This window comes from Pseudophryne corroboree, chromosome 5, assembly GCF_028390025.1.
Source record: "Pseudophryne corroboree isolate aPseCor3 chromosome 5, aPseCor3.hap2, whole genome shotgun sequence".
NCBI classification, from domain to species: domain Eukaryota; kingdom Metazoa; phylum Chordata; class Amphibia; order Anura; family Myobatrachidae; genus Pseudophryne; species Pseudophryne corroboree.
The window spans coordinates 462,393,566-462,406,681 of record NC_086448.1 but is presented as its reverse complement, the minus strand read 5'-3'; the positions used below and the strand labels follow the sequence as shown (position 1 = coordinate 462,406,681).

At 46.9% G+C, this 13,116-nt stretch overlaps 1 protein-coding gene across 1 annotated transcript in view; it reads right to left on the bottom strand.

The window, feature by feature from the left end:
- MYO10 (myosin X) overlaps positions 1 to 13,116 on the bottom strand; it is a 457,089-nt gene that overhangs the window by 51,349 nt on the left and 392,624 nt on the right. The window lies entirely within an intron of this gene.

Below are 13,116 nucleotides of genomic sequence, written 5' to 3'. Positions count from 1 at the left end.
CATTTCATCCGCTTTAGCAACCTAGGAAGCAGCGGAAATGGTGGAAATAGATACACGAGGCTGTATGGCCACGCTATTGTGAGAGCATCCACTGCCACTGCCTTTGGATCTCTTGTTCTGGACACATACTGGGGTGTCTGATGATTTTGGCGAGATGCCATTAGATCCACCTGTGGGCAACCCCACCGCTGGACCAACATCTGGAACACTTCTGGATTTAACGCCCATTCTCCTGGATGAAAATCAAGATGGCTGAGGTAATCTGCCTACCAGTTGTCCTCTCCTGGAATGAATACTGATGACAATATCACCTGGTGATGCTCGGCCCAATTCAGGATTCAAGCAACTTCTCACATGGCCATGCAACTTCGAGTTCCTCCTTGTTTGTTTATGTATGCGACTGCCTTCGCGTTGTCTGACTGAACCTGGACAGTCTGAGACTGGAGCATGTGCACTGCCTGTCGCAGTGTTTTGTAAATTGCTCTGAGTTCCAGGACATTAATTGACAGTAATCTCTCTTGGTCTGACCATGGACCCTGAAACTGACCACTGCTCCCCAACCTCTGAGACTGGCATCCGTCATCAGAATTATCCAATTCCAGACTCCGAACCTTTTTCCTGCTGTGAGATTGTGTATGTGAAGCCACCAGAGTAGTGATACTCTGGCCCTTGGAGACAACCGCACCATCTGATGAATTTGTAGATGAGAGCCTGACCACTGTGAGAGAAGATCCAGTTGAAAGGGACGTGAGTGAAATCTTCTGAACTGGAGTGCTTCAAAAGACGCCACCATCTTTCCTAACAGTCGAATGCACAAATGTACTGAGACTGTCCGTGGTTTGAGCACTAGCTAGACCAAATGACGAATACTTTGCGCTTTGTGATCTGGCAGATAAATTTGTTGATCCACTGTATCCAGAATCATTCCTAGGAATTGAATACTTTGAGACGGAACCAGGCTTGATTTCTTGAAGTTGACAATCCAACCGTGCTGAACCAGTACATTGTACATTAGTAAGGCATGTAAAAGGAGAATTTATTGAGACGGAGACTTTATGAGAAGATCGTCTAAGTACGGAACTATTATAATTCCCAGGGATCTGAGATGAGCTATCATCACAGACATCACCTTTGTGAATACCCGAGGTGCTGATGGGAGGCCAAACGGTAGTGCCTGAAATTGATAATGGTTTTGTTGTACTGCAAACCTTAAGTACGCCTGATGTGGTGGCCAGATTGGAATGTGTAAGTACGCATCCTTGAGATCCGGCAAAATCATGAATTCCAGTGGTTCCAAACTTGCAACCACTGACCGCAGGGATTCCATCTTGAATCTGTAGTAAGTGACATACTGATTGAGGCCCTTCAGGTTCAATATCTGTCTGACCGAGCCGTCCTGCTTTGGTACCACAAAAAGACTGGAATAATAACCTTGACCCTGTTGGTGAACTGGAACTGGAATCAAAACTGCAGAATCTACGAGAGACTAAAGTGTGGTCTGCAGAACCGCCTTTTTGTCTTCTGACACAGGAATGCCTGTGTAAGAAGACAATCGAACTCTATTTTATAACCTCATAACACTAAATTGCGGATTCACCCATCTGAGATGTTTGAAACCACGCCAAGTGAAACATTTGAAGACGTGCTCCCACAACTGAAGATCCGAGATGGGCTGGAAGCCCGTCATGCCACTGGCTTGTCAGCGGACTTTGTGTCCCGACGACGGTTAGTGGTTTGTTGGAAACCACGTCCTCTACCACGTCTAGACTGTATGGTTGCTCCTCTAGCACGGCCTCGAAAGGACTGAGGTCTAAAAGATTTGAATGCTGGTCCACCATATTTCCGTTTAGGAACTGGTGCGGGTAATGGCAGGAAAACAGATTTTCCCCCAGTAGCATGAGAAATCCACTTGTCCAATTCAGGACCAAACAACATCTCGCCAGCGTAAGGCAACGCTTCTATTCCTCGTTTTGACTCTGCCTCCGCCTGCCAAGAACGCAGCCATCGGGCCGCAACTAGTGAAGCTGAAAGTCGAGAACTAACCTGGCTGACGTCCATAGAGGTCGTGCCTAAATACTCAGCGGATTCACCGATGTGATCAGCAAGAAGGATAGGCTGATCCAAGGGAAGATCTTGTTGCAGGCCCAACTTGAGCTGTGTTGCCCATGCAACTACAGCCTTGTTAAACAAAACTCCAACTAAAGCAGGCCGAAGCAACACCCCTACTGCTGCATACATTGACTTTAGCATAGCTTCCAGCTTCTGCTGACGGGTCTTTAAGCGTGGTAGCAGCTGGGACTGGAATGGTTAACTTCTTAGAAAGATTTGACATAGAGGAATCCACCGCCGGTGGAGTTTCCCATTTCGTAATCATACACTCTGGGAACGGGTAGTTAACTGGACTGCTGTAAACCCTGCAAAGTCCTTGACATCTCCTGAGCCCACTCCAGCAGCTCAAACGGTATCAACCTAGCCTCAGATCTAGCTGTCTCATACTCCTTACGTGCAGCAGCCAACTCTGATTGTAAGCCAGTCATCACACCTGCCATCATCGCCCAAGGCGGATCAGGGTAAATGTTCGTATTTGTACCCGTATGTGCAAGACACACTGTACAAGTGGTAGTTCCATCAGGTAACATACTCTCACAGACCTTGCAGCTAAGCTGCTTTTTTAATTTTACATTAGCTTTACTCATTATGTACCTCGACAGACAAGTAGACAAAGACAGACAAGTCCCACGACTCCGTAAAAATTTAACTAAAGTGTGTGTATAAACCCGAAGTGCAGTGCATGTGGGACACACTAAAATCTGATAAAATAGGATTTTAATTACCTACCGGTAAATCCTTTTCTCGTAGTCCGTAGAGGATACTGGGGCTCCATTTAGTACCATGGGTATAGATGGGTCCACTAGGACCCATGGGTACTTTAAGATTTTGATAGTGTGGGCTGGCTCCTCCCTCTATGCCCCTCCTACCAGACTCAGTCTAGGAAACTGTGCCCGAGGAGACGGACATACTTTGAGAGAAGGATAGATAAAGATAGTGGTGAGATTCCGAACCAACACACACACAAACAGGAAAGCTATGCTAATCCAACTTTAAACAGGAACAGCAACAGCTGAACCAACAATACTTAACCAAGTAACAGTGCAGGAAGAATGAAGCACCGGGCGGGCGCCTAGTATCCTGTGCGGACTACGAGAAAAGGATTTACCGGTAGGTAATTAAAATCCTATTTTCTCTTACGTCCTAGAGGATACTGGGGTCCAATTTAGTACCATGGTGATGTACCAAAGCTCCAAAACGGGGTGGAAGAGTGCTGAGGTTCCTGCAGAACTGATTGATCAAACTGAAAGTCCTCAGAGGTGAAAGTATTGAACTTGTAGAACTTAGCAAACGTGTTCGAACCAGACCAAGTAGCCGCTCGGCAGAGCTGTAAAGCCGAGACACCCCTGGCAGCTGCCCAGGAAGAACCCACCGACCTAGTAGAGTGAGCCTGGATTTTGGAACCGGCAAACCTGCCGTGGAATAAGCATGCTGGATAGTGATGATCCAGCGTGCAATTGTCTGCTTTGAAGCAGGACACCCAATTTTATTGGGATCATATAGAACGAACAGCGAGTCGGATTTCCTGTGACGAGCTGTTCTCTTTACATACACCTTCAAAGCCCTAACAACATCCAAAGACTTTGAAGTAGCAGAGGTGTCCGGAACAGACGGAACCACAATAGGTTGGTTGATGTGAAACGCGGACACCACCATAGGAAGAAACTGCTGACGAGTTCTGAGTTCAGCTCTGTCCTCATGAAAAATTAAGTAGGGACTCTTTTGAGACAACGCCCTTAGCTCCGACTCACGTCTTGCTGAAGCCAAAGTGTGACGGTCTACCACGTAAAGTACTTTACGACTACCTCCTGTAACGGTTCAAACCAGTCCGATTGGAGGAACTGCAGCACCAAATTAAGATCCCAAGGTGCCGTGGGAGGCACAAAGGGAGGTTGGATGCACAGAACACCTTTCTAAAACGTCTGGACATCAGGAAAGAAGCCAATTGTTTTTTAAGAAAATGGACAAGGCCGAAATCTGGACTTTTATGGAGCCCAGACGTAGGCCCACATCCACACCTGCCTGCAGAAAAAGCAGGAAACATCCCAAGTGAAATTCCACAGCAGAATATTTTCTGCTCTCACACCAAGAGACGTATTTCTTCTAAATACGGTGGTAATGTTTAGACGTTACCCCCTTTCTGGCTTGGATCATAGTCGGGATAACTTTGTTAGGGATCCCTCTACTGGCTAGAATCAGCCATTCAACTTCCTTTCCGTCAAACGTAGCCTTGGTAAGTCCTGATAGATGAATGGGCCCTGTTGCAGAAGATCCTTGCGAAGAGGTAAAGGCCACGGATCTTCGAGGAGCATCTCCAGAAGGTCTGCATACCAGGCCCTTCTTGGCCAGTCTGGAGCAATGAGTATTGCTTGAACCTTTTCACTTTTTATTCTTTTGAGAATTCTTGGGATCAGAGGAAGTGGAGAAAACACGCACACCATCTGATAGACCTATGGAGTTGTCAGAGCGTCTATTGCCACTGCCTGTGGGTCTCTCGACCTGGAACAATACCGCTTGAGCTTCTTGTTGAGACGAGAGGCCAACATGTCGATGTGTGGATATCCCTACCGACGTGTCAAGCACCTGAACACTTCCGGGTGAAGGCCCCACTCCCCCGGGTGCAGGTCGTGTCTGCTGAGGAAGTCTGCTTCCCAGTTGTCTACTCCCAGAATGAAGACCGCTGACAACGCCACAGCGTTTTTTTCTGCCCAGAAGAGAATTCTTGACACCTCTGACATCGGTGCTCTGCTTTTCGTTTCTCCCTGTCGGTTTATGTACGTCACTGCCGTCACATTGTCCGACTGGACCTGAATGGCCCGATCGTGAAGAAGATAAGAGGCCTGCAGAAGGATGTTGTATATGGCCCTGAGTTCCAGAATGTTGATTGGAAGGGTGACTTCCTGCCTTGACCATCTTCCTTGAAACTGCACCCCCTGGGTGACTGCTCCCTAACCTCTGAGGCTTGCGTCTGTGGTTAACAGGATCCAGTCCTGAATTCCAAACCTCTGACCCTCAACGAGGTGAGAAATCTGTAGCTACCACAGAAGGGAGATCCTGGCTTTTGGTGACAGACGGATCCTCTGGTGCATGTGAAGATGCGATCCGGACCATTTGTCCAACAGATCGAGCTGGAAGGGTCTTGCGTGAAACCTTCTGTCTTGAAGCGCCTCGTAAGAGGCCAGCATTTTCCCTAGAAGGCGAATATATAGATGCACCGATATCCGGGCTGGCTTCAGTACATCCCGAACCATTGACTGGATTAGCAATGCTTTTTCCAACGGAAGGAACACTTTTTCTGTGACTCCGTGTCCAGTATCATTCCCGGGAATGGGAGTCTCCGTGTTGGCTCTAGGTGAGATTTCGGAAGGTTCAGAATCCACCCGTGATCCTGGAGAAGTTTGGTTGAGAGGCCAATGCTGTCCAGCAACCTCTCCCTGGACGGCGCCTTTATCAGAAGATCATCCAGGTACGGAATTATGTTTACTCCCTGCTTGCGAAGGAGAAACATCATCTCTGCTATCACTTTGGTGAATACCCTCAGTGCCGTGGACAGACCAAATGGCAGGGCCTGGAACTGGTAGTGACACTCCTGGAGTGCAAACCATAGATAAGCCTGATGAGGCGGCCAGATCGAAATATGAAGGTATGCATCCTTGATATCCAGAGACACAAGGAATTCCCCTTCCTCCAGACCTGAGATCTCCGCTCTCAGAGACTCCATCTTGAACTTGAACACTCTTAAGAACGGATTCATGGACTTGAGGTTCAGAATTGGTCATTTGGAAACTGTCCGGTTTCGGTACTACAAACAAGTTGGAATAGTACCCCTTGTTGTGTAGATGAGGTGGAACTGGAACAATGACTTGAGTCTGTACCAGTTGTTGGATGGCCTGCTGTAAAGTTATACTTGCCTCTTGTGAAACTGTTAAGCCTGATTTGAAGAATCTGTGAGGTGGGAGGTCTTGGAACTTCAGTCTGTAGCCCTGAGAAATAAGATCTACGACCCAGGGATCCCGGCACGAACTTGACCAGATGTGACTGAAGAATTTTAGTCGGGCTCCCACCTGTCAGCCCTCCAGGCATCGCGGTCCACCGTCATGCTGAAGGCTTTGAGGAGAAAGAATAGTACACAAACGACAGCACTTAATATGATAACCAAGATAACACCAATTGTGAAAATTTAATTAGAATACAATCACCCCAAAGATGGATCCTGAGAATCTTGATGACTAGGATCTCAATCACATGTATGGGGAACAGAAAACAAACACACAATAGTGCAACACGTTTTCACAAATGAATCCTTATTTATTCCAGGTTTGCACTTACAATAAAGATGCAAAATTAGGCATGTAGTATTCCACAGTATTGAGAAGCAGGATCCAAGTGGTACATCTAGTTGTCATTAGGATTTCCCTCAGCAGCATATGAAACCGGGAATGAAAAAAAGTGCAAATAGCGCAGTGTCTAACATAAAATACATGTAATATAAATTGCACTTACAATATAAACGATAAAAACACAGCATGTATTGTCCCACAGTAGTTTAGCAGCGACAGGGCTGTGATCTGGATATCCACGATGTCATCAGGATAGAGTAAGGTGAGCAGGTCCAGATCCTATCAAACTTCTAAGAAAACAGTACACAAACGGAGCCAGGCACCGGGGTTCAGAGCCACGCTTAACGCGTTTCAGACCTTATATCCTTCGTCAGAAACGTATAATGGGCTCTGCTAGCTACTCCTTTTATCCCGAGTGTCCACCTGAAACGAATGCCGGTAATTTACGCTTCTCCTATCTGTCATCATGCAGCACCGTCACAGGAAGGGAGTCATCATGCGTTTCAAAAAGGCGGAAGTCTTCCTGTATGCGTTCCACATAGAGTTACCCTCTGTGTGTGTCCACCTGAAACGAAATCCGGTATTTTGAGGCACTCCTATCTGTCTTACTACAGCGCTGTCACAGGAAGGGAGTCATCATGTGTTCCAAAGAGGCGGATGTCACTCTGTATGCGTTCCATATATAGGAACTAAAAGTCACCATAGTACATAATCGTCATGTACATAATAAAATCCAACAACGTCCACTCAAAGTGCTCATAAACAAGAAAAAAACAATTAAAATCTACACCTTACAAAACTATATACAGAAAAATTGGAAGAAATCCAAATAAACTGCTGCAGCATAATAAAAGACAAAAAGATCTATATTAAAAAGCACTTCAGTTCAAACTCAGTATTGAGACCGTTGGGGATCAATGTTTTCAACTTGTAGATCTATCGCATCTCAGCTTGAGATAAGCGTTTTTCAATATCTCGAGTTCTCACCTTTGGGAGTACCAGTTGGAACCCCCAAAGGTTTTTGATGTAATATTCTTCAGAATTATGTTTACATTTCAAGAGTTATTTGGAGCCAGTCCCCACTGCGCCCTTATCACTAATGCCAAGCTTAGCCAGGTCGCAGACTAAGTTCCCTGATAGGGAACTTAGTACACTAATAATCGCTCCCCCCCCTCCCCCCCCCCCGCTATGACCCCCTGGTACCACTGAGGCAATCTGGAGTCTCTCCGGAGGAGCTGCGCGTTCCTGTCAGTCAGCTGTGTCCACTGCAGAGGGAAAATGGCGCTGGTGAGCTGCTGGATCCGCTCATAGGGAAGGCCCCGCCCCTTTAATGGCACTCAGTCTTCCCGCTTTTTTTATACTGGCTGAGGTAATCTGGTGCTTAAAATGGAGAGAAAACCATTTTAAGGCTGTTTTTGCCAGTGTGGGTACTGTGTACAGTGTACTGAGACGCAGCTGTGTACTGTGTCTGGAGACGCATTCCACCCCGGTTAGAAGCCATGCGTCTCCGTACCCTCGTGCCGCCATAATGGCTGGTGGCTCGTTAGTCGGGACGCCGGCTTAGTACTCACCACTCTTCTTTCTTCTGGCTCTGTTAGGGGTGGCGGTGTGCTGCGGGAATGTACGCTCGCCGTGGTGGGGCTTGCGAATAATTTCCTCAGGAGCTCGGTGTCCTGTCAGCGGGGAACGGGACCATTCAAGAGGTTGGGCCGTCCTCCCCCCTAAGTCCCACGAAGCAGGCAGGCATGTGCCAACCAGCCCTGCCTGAAAATAACAAACATATAAAATAAATGCAGAAAACTCTTCAGGAGCTTCCATAAGCATGACCGGCTCCTCCGGGAACATTTTCTAAACTGAGTCTGGTTGGAGGGGCATAGAGGGAGGAGTCAGTCCACTCTATCGTATTCTTAAAGTGCCCATGGCTCCTAGAGGACCTGTCTATACCCATGGTACTAAATGGAACACCAGTATCCTCTAGGACGTAAGAGAAATATATGCTGTACTGAATTCCTACTAACACCCCTGCTCCTCCAGTGGCTGAGTGTTGTAGTACCGGCACCAAACTTCCTGCAAGAAGAACCAGGAAGTAGTGTTAAAATGGCGTCCAGCCATGTGCTTTACCCTATACATAATGTCTATGTATAACAAAACAACATTGTCCTGTTAGACTAATACAGTACAGATTAGTTTTATATATATATATACATATATACACACACACACACACACACACACACACACACACACACACACAGACACACACTTGTATATACATTGCATACCTACAGAGTGTAACACAGACTTAATAGCCTGATAGCAAGGTATGCATGTGCTGCATTAAAACACAGCTTAGTTTCTGTGTGCCTCTATAACCGCGGCGCTGCTGCGGGCATAATCTCCTCCCCCCTGCAGCATCGCAGCTCTTGCTGGCGGACCGCGGCAGCAGTGAGAGCTGTCCGCGGTCTGAGTGAAGACAGAGCTGCGGCTGCTTAGAAGCTGTCCGCGGCAGGGAGCCTTTGGCGGGTAGCGGTTAGCGGAAGCTAACCGCGAGAGGGAGGTGGGGAGTGCGGCAGGGAACAGCTGCTGGGCAGTCCGCGGCTGGGCTGGGAAACACAGCAGGGTCAGTTGTAATAAAATAAAATAAAAAAACAGTAAAGTCCCCTTACATGGCGGGGCGGAAGTGTGAGCTAACCGCCCGTTTCCTCAGTAACACAAAGCAAGCGAGTGGCAGCAGTGTGAGCTGCCTGCCCGCTCCTTACCTGATAGTAGTGGAGGCTATGACAGAGCTTCTCTCAGCAAGCTCTGTCCAGCTCCTCGATGCAGCCTGAGGCTGGAATCAGCTACTGCTGATTGTGGTCTATGGCGGGGCTCCTCTCCTGAGCACCGACAAGCCAATAGCTGCACTAAGTAGCTTCCATAATCCCGGACCCACGTTTTTTAGTAAGCTGGGTAGGGATTGAGTGTAAAAAGCAAAATCTTGTACAAAAAGAAGATGTAAACTGTGGAGAATCCTCCACGTGTGCCTTCCTGGCTGAGGCACTGTAAAAACACTGAGGTACCTTGGGAGTATGGAGGGGGTGGAGGGTTACTAATTTAAATATTTAAATGTGTCTATCCCTGCTAACGCCCGTCCATATCCCAAGAGTACTCCAGTGACCCCTAGTAGATGAAAAATAAATAAAGCAGCCAGTATTTACCCTGCACAGAAAAAATATAACCGACCCAAATCTAACTCTCTCTGCACATGTTATATCTGTCCCACCTGCAGTGCAGCATGGTTTTGGCCATTAAAGAGAAGATTTTGCATTGTAATCAACCTTGAATTAGGACATTAGTTGTTTGGCCAGAAAAGCAGAAACAAATGATATAACAACACGTTTTACTTTGCTTCAGTAGTGATGCGAATAAACTCAATTTCTGCAACAAATAAAAGAGACCCAACGCTAATGGAGTTGCACGGGACGGACGGCTTATGTACTGCTGATGCGTGGCGTATTGAGGCAAGATATATGAGGACACATCTGTAGCAGTGTTTGACAAGGGGGTGTAATCAGTTTAAAACCTCCTGAAGATCATGCCATTGCTTGTGTGGCATGAGGCATATTAGACAATGTATCTAGCACTCTACAATGTAGACAACGTATTTGGCAGATTACTTTTATAGAGATTTAAGCACATGTCCTTCCAGTTACTAAGAAAACAAGTTTGACAACCTTTCTACAAGGATTGCCCTAAAGGTAAAAACAGTTACACTAACGTCACTAACAGTATACTATATTTGCTCTCCTAATTCTATAGTCACATTACAATACTTGCTTTATTTACTGATACATAAGTCCTTTGTTCGGTTTTGAGTGTCTATCCCTGGTTATCTACTAACGTCTTAAATATGACATGTCACTCCGATGACAGATGTAATTTAACTTTTCTTCATTTCAGACATTCTTTGTCCCCTTTTTGTCCTGCATATTATACATACAAACATATGTATATATAAATAAATATATATATATATATATATATATATATATATATATACACAGGTTGAGTATCCCATATCCAAATATTCCGAAATACGGAATATTCCGAAATACTGACTTTTTTGAGTGAGATAGTGAAACCTTTGTTTTCTGATGGCTCAATGTACACAAACTTTGTTTAATACACAAAGTTATACAAAATATTGTATTAAATTACCTTCAGGCTATGTGTATAAGGTGTATATGTAACATAAATACATTCTGTGCTTAGATTTAGTGTCACGATCCGGGTATCTGGACGCCATTTCTTACCCATCAGATGCCTCCTAAGGCTGGCTCAGCGCTCCAGGACCGGATCCCATCTGTTATCCTAATGTTCACATTCCTGCATCCTCTCCTGTCTCTCTGAGACGCTGTCACAGTAACGCCTTATTACATCTGGCATGGCGTCTCCCGCGGCCTCCGCCGCCGTCCCTGAGCTTCTGCATGCAGAGTGTCAGAGTGGCGATTACGTCAGCCGCGGCCTCCGCTGTGTCCGCGTGGTTGGATGTGCACTTGTCAGCCTGGCGTCTCCTGTCTCCAGTGGCCGGCGCCGCCATTACTGTTTTCATTACCACATGGATTACAAACCAAACTTCCCTCCAAGTGTCTGCATGGGCGCAGCCATCTTGGATTCTGTCAGCTGATCATTTCCTCCAATCTGTTGTCAGTATTGTTAATCTGCATAATTGCCTAGCCAATCCCTTCCTTGCTGCAGGTATAAATACACTGTGCCTGAGCAAGGAAGGCGTCAGTGCTTTGGTTGTCAAACCTAGTTCCTGTTTGTCTCTCTCCTGTGATTGTCTTCCAGGTTCCAGCTCCTGTCTCAAGACTTCCACCATAGAGACCCGCACCAGCATTCCACCTGCGGTGTAGCCTGACTCTCCAATCCATTGTGGATTCATCTGTTTCCAGCTACAACATTACCTGCTTCCAGCTCAGCTTCCAGCAGAGTACAGCTTCCCTTAAAGGGCCGGTGTCCTTTCTACACTTTACCACTCTCCACCGGTATTATTATTTCTCCGCTCTCAAGTTCTACATTTCAGTTCATATTTCATCGCTCCCAAGTTCATTTATTATTTAACTGGTTCCAGCCAGTATCCACTCCGTGCTAACAACAGTCTGGTTCCAGCCAGTATCCACAGCAGCTGTTTTATCTTCAGCAACCCAGCTTTTCCTGGAACACCAGCTGGCACAATCCTGGGTTATCTCCATTGCTACAGTCGGGCCTGGTAAGGACTTTCCATCTAGAAGATCATAAGAACTATCTCACACTACCAGTGCCCTGTGGCTCCTGCCATCCTGTAGTACCCAGGAACTGTATTTATTCTTTGCTGACTTTTACGTTTTCTTTTACTGCTGCTGTGTTGCGGAGTTGTCATAATAAACATCATTGACTTTTATCCAAGTTGTCGTGGTCACGCCTTCGGGCATTTATTATTTATGTTACTTACATGTCCAGGGGTCTGATACAACCTCCCAGGTTCCGGTACATCTCAGCCCCTACAACTGAGGCTGCCTCCCGTCAGCTCAGGCCCTCAGTTGTGACAGTAAGCACTGACCTAATGAATCCAGCCGGAGACCAGGATCAAGCGGCCAGGCCGATGCAAGAACTGGCAGCCCGACTAGAACATCAGGAGGCTGCACAGGGCCACATCATCCGCTGTCTCCAGGATCTCTCTACTCGGCTGGATGGGATTCAGACAACTCTCCGTGGATCAGGCGCGTCTGGTGCGTCAACCACAGTGACTCCAGCTATAACCCCACCCACCTTACCCATTTCTGCTCCACGTCTTCATCTTCCAACGCCAGCAAAATTTGACGGATCTCCAAGATTCTGCAGGGGATTTCTCAACCAGTGTGAGATTCAGTTTGAGCTACAACCTGGCAATTTTCCCAGTGACCGTACAAAAATTGCCTACATTATTTCTCTTCTCAGTGGCTCAGCCCTTGATTGGGCATCACCGTTATGGGAGAGGTCCGACACCCTGCTATCTTCCTACACTGCCTTCGTGTCAACATTCAGGCGCATCTTCGACGAGCCAGGCCGGGTAACCTCAGCTTCATCCGAGATTCTCCGTTTACGCCAGGGGTCACGTACTGTAGGACAATATCTGATACAGTTCCAGATCCTGGCGTCCGAACTGGCATGGAACGACGAGGCCCTGTATGCTGCATTCTGGCATGGCTTATCTGAGCGTATTAAAGATGAGTTAGCTACCAGAGACTTACCTTCTAAGTTAGATGAGCTAATCTCACTCTGCACGAAAGTTGATTTACGTTTCAGAGAGAGAGCAACTGAGCGTGGAAGATCATCTGCTCCAAAATCTTCTGCTCCTCCTCCTCGTCAACTGTCACCATCTAAAGATGAGCCCATGCAACTTGGCCGTTCCCGTTTAACTCCTGCTGAGCGCCGAAGACGTCTCTCCGAGTTTCTCTGTCTCTATTGTGCAGCTCCGTCTCACACCATTAATGCCTGTCCCAAACGTCCGGGAAACTTCAAATCCTAGCTCGCCAAGGAGAGGGCCGGCTAGGAGTAATGATCTCCTCTCCATCTTCTCAAGATTGTAATCTCCCAGTCTCGCTTCAAGTTGCTCAACGTTATCGGAACGTCATTGCCCTCCTTGATTCCGGAGCAGCTGGGAACT